Here is an 11,929-nt window from a genome sequence, read left to right as displayed (position 1 = left end):
GTCACAAATCCTCCCCTGCTTCCTCCTTGCTTGAAGAAAGTAGTATTTTTCTTCTGAACTATATTAGCAGAAAAATAATTACCTCCCACAGCCTTGGCACTGGCTTAAGTATGAAAATCTCTGTGTGTTTGTGTGTGTATCAGGAGGCAGAGGAGGGATGGATGAAGCTGAAAGTCCTCTCCTTTCCCTTTTATTCCTGTTCGTTCCCAGAACATCATTTATATGAAACTGTGCATGCTCATACTCCTAGTTTGGGTAACACCATGGTGTAGGCAAAATATAGCCCTGCAAAGCTAATGAGGGAGTAGACGCGGAATGCACTTTCTCTGAAGATCTGGACTACTAATATGATGAGAACAGGAAACCACCCTGTCCAACAAACCAAGTTTGATCCAAAATTGAAGACACATGAAAATATGAGATAGAGCTCTGCTTGGAAAGGCCCAAATGTTTTTTTCCTGAGACCAACCTACCATTAGTTTCTTTGGACATGTTCCACAGCGCAACAATGCCAAGTGCATTTTAGCAGCTGGGTCTGGCGCACTTTTTTTTTTTTGTGCCATCTTGCTGAGCATTGATTGAAATCCAAAAAAGCTTGTAAGTACACAATGGGGTATGTAGGTAATCCCATTGCTTTAGGTGCAAACACTTACATGCCTAGAGATAAGCTCGTTCTTCAATAACTGCCTGAATTGATGAGACAGCAACCAGCCCCTCTCGTGATTGTCTTCCTGAGAGAAAAATGCAGCATCATATAATAGCTCTAAAACACCTGAAGCATCCCTAACAGTGTATTTTCCATAGCTCTGAGAAAAATCAATGTTGCTTGGTATAAGCTCTTTTCCTTCTTTCTTCCCTCTATTCCCAGTTGTGCCCTAAACCTTTGGGTCGGTGCAGTCCTTTAGAGGCTGAAAAGGGCTTGACCTGGTATAGAAAGCAATGTTGTTCCCATGTAATAAATATTTAAAACATTTTATCAGTGCAAATAAATGCTAAATTCTGTAAGCCCAGGGAATGGCGTTAACATTATTTGCTTACTGAAGCATTTATGGAGTCAGTGTCAGCCAACAGAATGCAGCCAAGAGGGGTATTTTAAAGGTAAACTGAAGTGCTTTTAAAATAAATACTAAGAACTGTTTAAGATCTTAAATTATTAACAGGAGAAAACCATGAGCTGAAAAGCGCAAACAATCCCTTTTGTAGCACTTGCCCTAACCTCTGTGCAGTTATCTCTTTGTCCAGCTTGGAGTGAGCTCCTCAAGGCAGATGCTGTGCCTTCACAGATGTCTGGAGAGTGTCTAGCACATGGAGGGAGCTTCCACGAATGAATAAATACATTTAGAATGCCAAATATTTGAAACCCATTTATTTTTATATTTACTTGCCAGGACATAAGTTCAGGACTCTGCATTTGAGGTTGGCCAACAATGACATTGCCAGCCTCTGTAAAGCAGTGTGAAAACACAGCTCTTCACTCTGCTGTGGGAGATGGTTATTGGCATCACCTACTTGAAATCCAGAGGCCAGCTTTCCATTCTGATCAGGTCACCAGGCATTCTGATTTAATGATGATTATAAGCTGCATAGCTCATTGCTAGGGGCGCAAGCCTTACCTCCACAAGGGAGAAACTGCCAAAGGTGTGCAATGGTGTATTACAGAGAACATCAGGCAAGTGGGACTGAATTGCCCATGTATTGAGCACTGATGTTGAGTGATATCTATGTGTCGCGGTGTGCAAAGATTAAGAGTATGCATGAGTTGGGACAGAGAAGCCTTTTTTAAAAAAAATAAGTTTAACTGTCTTTTCTTCTTTTCATAGGGAAAGTGCACATAAAAGCGTGTAGAAGTTCTCACCATTGGTTAGAAAAAGCTTTGTGACTGCATGTAAGGGGATGATTTGCCTTGATTTACCCTGATCAGAAATGCATCCGATCACCCACAGATACTGATCTGCACCTCTTAGATTTCAGAACACAGATTTGATGTGTTTTGAAGTATGTGGAGTTTTTATTTTAAAAAGTGTCTCTGTTTGTTCCACCTACCCATGGCTCTCACCCGGTCCTTTAATCCTTCTTTATCTGCTCTCCCTGTTCCTCCCCCCTTGCTACTACACTGACTTTTCTGATTGTCCAGACCTGGTTTCTCATACCATTCCTTGCAACAGCTATTCATCTTGCAAGTGGCTGCTGCACTGAGAATAAGGTAACTTACTGGCAGCAGCTATATTGCAGCAATAAGCTTAACAGCAATGCAGGGAGCCTGGTGATGTGCATATATCCCCTGCCTTTCTACAAGTGGCATTCATTATGTCTTCTGAGAGGACATTTCTAAAGTTGCAGCATAGTTAGTGGTTTTAAACTTTTAGAAATTATGAATACTTTAAGGGTAATGTATCTAAGCTTGCTAATTAATGGAATCGTCTGGATTTAAAAACAGATTGCCCTAACAGGGTATTGCGCAGTACACACATCAATTCATGCTAACAGTATTCAGTAGCTCATCTCTTCTTCAAAGTTGGTTTATTATCCTCACAAAGCCTTTCTCTAATTAAGCTAGCTGAAGCTCCTGTAAACCTTCTGGTGGTACATGTTCCTCTTGACTGTTTAAACCTTGTCGTCTCATGTTTATAGTGCAAGCCTTTGATTTCACAAGCACTGCTTTAACACAAAGGGCATTGGTTTGTGCAGGTATTATCTTCTCTGGACATCTGTAGTACACTGAAGCACTTTCATGGCATCGTTTATAATGAAGCTACATTTAAAATGAGAGCTTTTTGTTCATCCCTGTCTCTGTTCTCAGTACCCTCTCAAGACCACTGGGTATATTCTATGATGAATATTAAATTAATTAATAATAATAATTAAGGGTAAATTACATAAGACCTGGTATTAGAACTCTCAACCTTGTAATCTTGGCTACCTTTTGGATTCACAAGACTCCTAAAATCACTAAAAATTGAGACCTTTATTTACTTTTGTGTAGATTTATTTGAAGCTACAGGCATTTTAATCTGCAAAGTTTGTGGGTTTTTTTCAGGTTCATAGCCATCTGTAGTCTTTTAACATTCTTGTATTCTTGTACATTTTGTGGGAGAAGGTGGGACATCGTTTTAATTTTCTGGTGAATGTTACATCCTCAACTGCTGTAAAGTATTGAAGTGAAGTTGATGAGGACTGCAATTCATTTCCTGTATGTACTTAGACTTAGTAGACTGAATGATGTGAACATATAGGGGAAAAGGTTGACTTCCTCATGTCACAGCAATATTTTTCCCCAGAGACATTGCTTATCCAGAGTAAGTACCTAGAAGCAACTGAGCAAGCAGAACAGCCCACTATTGTATAGGATGAGTTTTGATCCTGTCAGTATTGTACTTCATGTAAGGATCTCTTTGTGAAAGCCAGAATGTTTCAGGCTGAATATCACTCCCTTTGGATAGTAGCATGAACCATTAACAGATAACTGAACTGACTCAAACACCTGAAAAAATGTTCTGACTAGAGGGATGCCAGTAGCCGGCTTTGGATTACTAGCAGGCAGTGGATGCTCTTGCTGGCCTGGCAGCTGATGCCACCTTTGATTGCCTCTGGTGCGTTCCATCACGGCTAGGGAGCAAACACAAAGTCTCAACCTTAGCTGCAAATTGACAAGTGAATTGCCTATGAGTGAAGGTGCTTGCCAAGAGATGTGTCATTCTTATTAAAAAGTATCTAAATTAGTTAAAAAAAAAAAAAGTAATAAAAATTAAAATCTAAGATCTTAGATGATAGATTTTAAAAGTTAATAGTTATCACAAACTCTGATGGCAGATGCATAACAGACATTTACAACTCATGAATCATTTTTTTTTCAAAAATCACAGCTAATATCAACTTCTCTGAGGGGATGACAGCATTTGCAGCAGACATTAATGGCTTCTGGCTCTCAGTCATTGCAAAATCATGAGCTTGTAATTGTTCTGATCTGGCTATTTGTAGACTATAGAGCTCTAGAGGTCTCTCAATACTTCCAACATTAATAACTTGCCAGTGACAGTAGTTGCCATCACTGTTACCAGTGATAATACTTTAAGATCTTTGTAAATGCAAATACTTACTAAAGGCTTGTAAGGCTGGCTTTGTTATTCTGGTTTTACAGATGAGGGTGAGGAGACAGAGAAAGGCCCAGGAATCTGCAGCTTGAGTTAACTGCATCTGAGAGTACAACTGCTTGGGGCTTTAGCAAACTCGGCTACAAGTCACCTTCCGTGGGCCATTCTGGAAATGTTTGGCTCACTCATGATTAGGACTTATATCAGTCTTATGTCTTAACAACAGCCATGTAATAATACTTTGTTCATACCCCTTTCTAGGTACTGGGAGAACCTGTTTTATAGAGTGATCCCTAAATCTTGGAGCAAAACCAGCACTGCTGGTTCTGACTCCCCCTCTGTTCAGACTGAAACAAGGTGAGGTGGTTCTGGACTGCAGGAAGATCCTAAGAGGGCCAGAATCTCTCAGTCGGTATGGGTTTGGTGGTCTTTCAGCCTCTCAGGCTCTGCTTGAGACTGGCTGGACCTCTGGAAGAACCCAGACTCAGAGTAGGGACATGCCTTCAGTTTGCTCTGGGGTGCAACTCTGTGGTACCCCAGCATTTGCCTTCTTGCAGGTCTCACCAGCCTTGTCCTGCTTCAGTTCTGGCTGTTCTTTGTTTCCCATGCTTTAACTCACCTCAGTACTGTCTGGGGAACATCTTAGGTCTGCTTTTCAAGAACAGGCAAAACAGCTAATGTATTCCCTCCCCCAGGGTGATAGTATTTTGGTGACAGGTAAGGTAATACCTGTTTTACTTTAGTCTGTGATCCAGGCTGCAATGGTAAATTTGTGAAATGTTGGGGATCTTCTGGAGAGAGGTGATCTGTAAATGTACATCTTCGCACCATCAAGATGATGAGTTCAGGTGAGGGGGAATGGAATAAAAATGACATATTATTGTGCAATTTATAGCCTCTCTAAATTTTGTTCTCTTGCTGATAAGTGCTTCCTTCTGTTCTCTCTGCAGGTCTCCAGGTGGTTTTAAATTCAATTATCAAGGCCATGGTCCCTTTGTTGCATATTGCCCTGCTGGTGCTGTTTGTCATTATTATCTATGCCATCATTGGACTGGAGTTATTCATGGGGAAGATGCATAAGACCTACCATGTCAGGCAAGGGGGACTGATAGGTAAGGGGAACACCAAGATTTTCTGAGGGAGGCTTTCCCCCTATGTAATGGAGCATTTTTGCTGGCACTGGGGTGGGTGGTGGCTGTTTCTCCCTGCAGCATACCTGTGCTTGGGGTTTCACAGTGGTGGTTCCTCTTTTGTGCTTCTTGGATATGAATCACCTTTGATGTAGAGACTGTCTCTTAATGTAAGAGTTTCGCTTGCTCATCTTGTCACTTGGTTGTTGGCCTGTCTGTAAGGCTACGTGCAAAACTGTCAATTCCTGCTGAAGCACGGTAGTGGACTTTCTAATGCAGACTTTCAGAACTACAAGCCAGCCTAATTTCAACAGAAATCCCAGAGGCTCAAGCAACACTAAAGTAGTGATGATTTCACCACTAACAGACTGAACTACAAATCAGATCGCATCATGGAAATGAACAACTCTTATAATATTAATCTTGTACACAAATACATCTTCATTTTAAACCAGGATCATTGTAGAGCAATATCTAATTGAGGCCATTACCTTTTTTTGTTAATCACAGGCTGTGACTACTGTTAGAAGTACAGCTAGTAAGAAAGCAAAATTATATTAATGAGATGAAACTTTTTGCACTAAATCTATCAGGAAAGAACCTTCAAATTATTTACAGAAAGAAATATTCAAATTTCAAATAATTCAGTTGTACTGTCACTCACTCATCTAACCATCTGCTCTTTTACATTTGATTTATTGAACTTGAACAGCAATGATTTCCCATGTGGTGGTGGGTGCCAGTGTCTAGGACCCACTTCAGCTCATAACCAAGAAAATGCTGTACAGCAGGAAATGGTTTCAGAAGCTCTATGTTTTCTGCTTTTATAATGTTGGCAGGTTTCATATTCTGGATATGATGCTAGAAGTATAATGAATTGTCAGTCTGGTTTACATATTTAAAGTGTATATGCATGTCTTTCTCCATACCGTCTGGAATAATTTACATTACAGCATCTAATTCTAATATTGCTGTTTCTGGCATGCTTTAATGATCAGAATGTGATCGTAACTTTTGGAAAATCACATTCTTTGCCATATAAGATGAGAAACAAACATAATTACCTGCTTCCCCACACAAACATACCTGCATCTGTTATAAATGTAGCACTAAGTTCTGAAATCCATATATTTAAAAAAAAAATCCTATTGCAGCGGTTTTGTGGTTATAGAAGTATTTTCTGTGGCATTTTCATATACCAAAGCATGTAGGCAGGCTTGTGTATGGGTTCATAGATCTTTGGAAACACCTGTACAGAAAAAGGAACAGATAATCAAGCAGTAATCTTACACAGCTTCTGAGTGCCACTGGACTATTGATAAAATGCCACACAGCTTCTACACTCCAAAAGAGCAGATCTCCAGAGACTTTCTGCTGTAATTTAGCTGTGGCCCAGCACCATATCAACCTCTTTCCAGAGCATTAAAGCCTGTCTGCTGCAGGGGTTCAGCCTCCTTCAACAGAGTGCCAGTCAGTGCTGCAGCTCCCTTCCAAGACTAACCCAGATGCCAGGTGGCCATGGTTTGAAAACACTGGTCATAACATACAGCGTAGAGAAATGTAATAGACTTGATCTAATGTTCCCTCTCATGTTGAAAGGCATTTCGGTTTTGACTGTAAAATCTGACAGCTTACCCATTATTTTTACAAAAAGAAAGTGTAGCACAACAAAACATCCCTCTGCCCATTAAAACTAGTACAGTTTCTTGTGTATTCCTAAAGAAATCTGTCAAATTCACTGCAAAGTGTATTTGTTAAAATCAGATCTCCTTCGCTCACTTATCAGTATGTCAAATAGCACTGGTCTCTTCAACGTCATTTTCTCCCTCCTCTCCTTTAAGATACACCTGCAGAAGATGACCCGTCTCCCTGTGCCCCCAGTCTGCGCATGGGCGGCAGTGTCAGAACGGCACCGAGTGCAAGGCAGGCTGGGAGGGACCTAAGCACGGCATTACGAACTTTGACAATTTTGCTTTTGCCATGCTGACGGTGTTTCAGTGCATCACGATGGAGGGCTGGACAGATGTGCTGTACTGGGTACGTATCCGAAAATGATAAGCTGGAAGGCCTGCTCGTGTGCTACAGCTATGTTGAAATCTCAGGGCTTTAGCCTTCTTGCGTGTTCTATATAATGAAGGTATGGTTGCTAGTATGGAGCTTTAATTAATCAGAATATTAGTGAATAAAATAGGAGGGTTTGTGTAAATCTTGACTTTTCATTAATATTTTAATATTTTAATGTTGAAAGATGGCATGTGGATTATTGGTTTGAAGATTTGCAATGTAGCCTTGTTGAGCAGAATGTCATGTAAAACCCTCTCTGCAGGAGTGAAATGTCTCGTACACCTCCAGATTACTGATGTAGAAGTATTTGTGACAGGTAACTGTGTACTCTACCCATGGCATTAACATTACAAAGGCACTATGCTGATCAGCTCATATGTTTTATAAGAAAGCTCTCACAAATCCCTTTTCATGCCAGCACTACTACACTACTCCTGATTATGATTTTTATCATAACAGTATTAGAATAAATTCTCATAACTCTAATGTTGGTATCAATCATGGCTACATGTTTAGCTGAAACATGGTATTATCTTTAATCTAAATGCAGCCTCATCTTGTCCTTTACGCTAATTCTCGAAGTTTCAATAGCTTTAGTTTCTACCTTTTAATTCCTAATGCTTTAGGAAATTCAGTGGCAATACAATTATACTATAGGAGTTAAAATCAGACTTAGCCTTAACCTGTAAACCAGATATAAACACGTTTCTGGATTCAGCTCTTGCCATCATGTTTTGCAGCAATATGTTATGGTCCAGGAATTTAATTCACACACTGCTCAGTCCTGTCTGTATAAGGCTAACCTGGACTCCGACTGACGTTGAAGACTGGCATATTATGACACCTGTTCTTAAAGATGGTAGGATGTGCTACAGTGCAAAATGGAATTTAACTCAAGAAGACCCAAAGCACACAAAAGGATAATCTGGACTGAGGCAGCTTGCACTGTTAATCAACATCAGCTTCCTCTTAAACATGAGCCTGAAGCTGCCTGCTACCCACCAGCGAGTTAGAGTTTACAAGATTTCCCTTTGAAGATTTAGCTTATCTGCAACAGATAGTCTTTATGTGGAACAGCTAGCAGTTGTCTCTTTATCCTTATAAATTTGGATTATAATTGTGACTCTAGCTTCCTTCTAATGCCTGAGATAAAGGGCAGAGATCAAACCACAAGGGGACTCTGGGACTCAGAGCACAAAAATCGCCTTTACTTGCAAAGAGGGTGTAGATTATTAAAATAATTAAGAAGAAGAGAAGTTAAGTCAGAAAAGAAACTGGACAAAACTATTTCATGGCTCAACTATGCCTACATATATGTCTTTTTATCACATTTAACTCACATTGCTCCACTCTGTGTGATTGAGAAGATTTATAGGTAGTTCAGGGGAAATAGGAGAGACTAAAAGATACCAGAAATAATCATGAAAATAGATTTGTCGGTGTATACCATTTAGTATTGTGAAACCTGTCCACAGGTTATCATTTCCTTGGCCTTCCAAGGCACATGTTATGAAAGACCCTGCTGATCCGACACTTTTGTGTCCATGTGTCATTTGCATGACTGGATGTGAATTGTTCAGAACTCATTTATCAGGTATCTAATAACAAGAGACAAAAGCATATACACCGGTAAATGATTTTCTATGTGTGCTGCAGGTGGTGTAATTTTTTTATGACATCCCTGCAGCAACCTGGATTTTAGCTGTTGGCTTTTTTGGTATTCAGCCAGCTTTTTTCACTGATTTCCCGAGCTGCTGTTCTCTCTTTAGAGAACTGAGAAAACTCTCTTTGGTGAACTGAGACCTGAAATTAATACAGATCGATAGTAGTTATTTTTAGGGATGTCCATATAGTTAGCCTTTTAGATAATGGCTTTGACAGAATACTTTAAAACAGAAGAAATACTTGTTATCATCAGTTCCCAGTTATTCCAATAAGACTACAAAAGATAAGAGTTAGCACTGCAGATAAAATTTCAGTAATTGTGGAGGAGGAAATTTAGTTTGTAGAGAAAAAAACATATCACCTATGTTTACAGGCCATGACATACAAAGTTTGAGTAAACACCTGAACACCTGAGCAGACAGACATACTCAGTTAAGCTTCCGTAAACAATCCTAATAGTACTGTTGTCCTATATGACTTTTTGCCTCTTTGTGTTATATTGACAAAGTGAGTAGAAGTGAGCTTTGATCAGTGTTTGCCATATGGTAAAGAAGGTATCTGAGATGCGATGGGTATTTCCTTCTGCAGAAGAGGTCTGTGCTACTCTGGGGGCAGATGTTGATTGGACAATAACTGCAGGGCACACTTATGAGAAGCATTGTGGCTTTAATATTTATGTGTAGAAACAGTCTCTAAACATTCACACTATAATTTCATATGTGGGTGTTTTGAACCATATCTACTGTGTTTTATAGTTCATGGGAATAGCATTCAAGCTTAAGCTAGTCAGATGAAGAGGAAGAGTGCTTCTGGATAGTGAAGAATAGAAATGATGCAACATTTCAATTTCTGAGAGTAAATGAAAAATTTTAGTAAGTGGAGTAGGATATAAATACATATTTTAACCTTGGTGTGAGCCACTGTTTCTTTAGTGAAGTCTGACTCATATATAACTCTACTCACTGGCCTTTGCCTTTTCAGCCAAGGAAGAGTGGACTTGTAGACAGCCCATTGGGGAATGCATCACCACAAGAGTGCAGAGATAGGAAGCTGTTTTCTTCTCAAGTAGATAACACTTTGAAAGATCTCATGGATCCACAGTGAGGTCATGGCAATTAAAATTTGCTTCATTAGGAAATAAAACTGCACAGTCAATTAAATTAGAAATCCAGATTTAAAGATCCCCTCTCTCCAACCACCTCCTGAGATAGACCACTGGTTGTCAATTTTATACTGAAAGTACAGATTAAAGAATGGTATAAGAAAATGTTGTCTGCAAGTCAGACAATTTTGTGGCTGAAAATTTTAGCTGATGATTTTCAGAGGTCATTCCTTAAACTTAACGTTGTACTAATGGGTTAATATTAAAAGTTCTAATCATTCAAAGTTCAAGCAGACTGTTAGGTTCTTAGATGCTCTGCAATTCAGAGTAGATACCAAGGTCTGAATCTGGGGTCCTGCTGGGGATAATGGCAAAATTCTGATTAATTTCAAAAGGTGAGGATCTCACCTTCTATTCTGTAAAATCTTGATCATGCTGTTGAGATTTTCCACATGCAGTCATGTGTACAACACGAGGACTTCCAGATGCCTAATCAGGGCCTTGATGTCTGTTATGGTAGTCTTCCAAGGACATACATGTGGATGTAGGGAGTTTTCTTTGCTCCCTCCTTAAATCTGAAAATAAGAGCCTGACCTAAAACTTAGCAGAACAACAGATAAAGCTCTGGGCTGAATTACTGGAAGAGTTTAGACAGTGGAGTGATTCCCTTGGTTTGAACTTTTCTATAAGTGCTTTTCAATTGAATCTTCCTTTTTCTGGAAAAAAAAAAAAAAAAGCTTTCAAATAGTTTCAAAAAACTTTTTGAAAGGTACCTAGATCTCTGCATTCCACTCAGTGGGAATGGAGAGAGCTTAGCACATTTCAGCATGTTGCCCTGAAAAATATACTAGTAATTTCATGAAACTTATGTCTATCTTGTGCCACACTTTGCAAGGTTAAACCTGCATGTTTTAAAAGTTAGAAAGCTGTATGACCTTCTACAAGCCCTGGACTCTTAATTCACTCAGTATCTCTTAGTACCTTCGGTTTCCTGCTTCCTTCTTCATGCTTCCCCTCATGCCTCCTCCAGCTTTTCACCTCTGTAGTGAAGCCTGTCACCTCTCTCACTGAGTACTATTCCCAGCCTGTGACCTACATCCTCACAAGAAGGTAATCAGAGACAGGGAAGTAATAAATTTTTATTCCCTAAAAGGAGTTGACATCAATAAGATCAATACACTTTCCAATCTCCTCTCTCACTCAGCAGATAAGACTTGTGAGTAGATTGGCTTCTTTTGAAATGTAAAAAGAAAAATATTAGGGAAAACAGTTTGACACTGCTATAGTGGCAGGTAAGATAATTAACTTACAAGGAGCCAGATTTTTAATGTGAAATAACTATATTGGACAGGATGAAAATTCGTGAAAAACAACCTTGTTGACTCTTCACTGAAGAATTGATCTTTGTTGAAGGGAGCATTGTTTACAGGAGCACATCCCCTGTACTGCCTCAGTCTTACAAGGTTTACTTTGTCCCAGTAGAACTGCCAAGTGGCATTGTCTCATATGTAGTCAGTTCATAGAATCATTTGAATAGACAAGCACCCCTTATGATATGTCACATCATCATTTTTCCTATGCATTGTAGAAAGACTGTGCTTATTATTCTCAAAACTCTCCTTAATCTATGATCATCCAGCATTAGCAGCTCATTCCCTTGTGCAAACACCAAGGCCCATTTCTGAAGACCCCTCAGTCTTGGAAACTTCCAGCAGCAGATGCAATCCAAATGTTACAAATTGAATCATTTGGTATTTTGTAATCAGTCCCTGCTGTAGTCCGTTACTTCTTATTGTCTTTTTGACTAAGGATGAAAATTAATCCCTGTGCAGTTTGTAACATCCTGTTTAAGTATTTGTAGGCATTTGTTGTCTTCC

At 39.5% G+C, this 11,929-nt stretch overlaps 1 protein-coding gene across 6 annotated transcripts in view; it reads left to right on the top strand.

Annotated features, from left to right (window-relative positions):
* The window catches only part of CACNA1C (calcium voltage-gated channel subunit alpha1 C), a 498,678-nt gene that overhangs the window by 315,974 nt on the left and 170,775 nt on the right, over positions 1-11,929 (top strand). For 5 of the 6 annotated variants that reach the window (XM_032986290.2, XM_032986289.2, XM_032986291.2 and 2 more), the window contains exon 1: positions 7,156-7,258. The exons of the other annotated variant lie outside the window; for it this stretch is intronic. The gene's annotated coding sequence lies outside the window, so the exon portion shown is untranslated. Of the gene's footprint in view, positions 1-7,155; positions 7,259-11,929 lie in introns of those variants that run through there. 6 annotated transcript variants of the gene reach the window in all.

Source organism: Tyto alba, unplaced genomic scaffold (genome assembly GCF_018691265.1).
Source record: "Tyto alba isolate M040663 unplaced genomic scaffold, T.alba_DEE_v4.0 Super-Scaffold_21, whole genome shotgun sequence".
NCBI classification, from domain to species: domain Eukaryota; kingdom Metazoa; phylum Chordata; class Aves; order Strigiformes; family Tytonidae; genus Tyto; species Tyto alba.
Note: the sequence above shows the minus strand (reverse complement) of the source record. Positions and strands in the feature narration are given on the sequence as shown.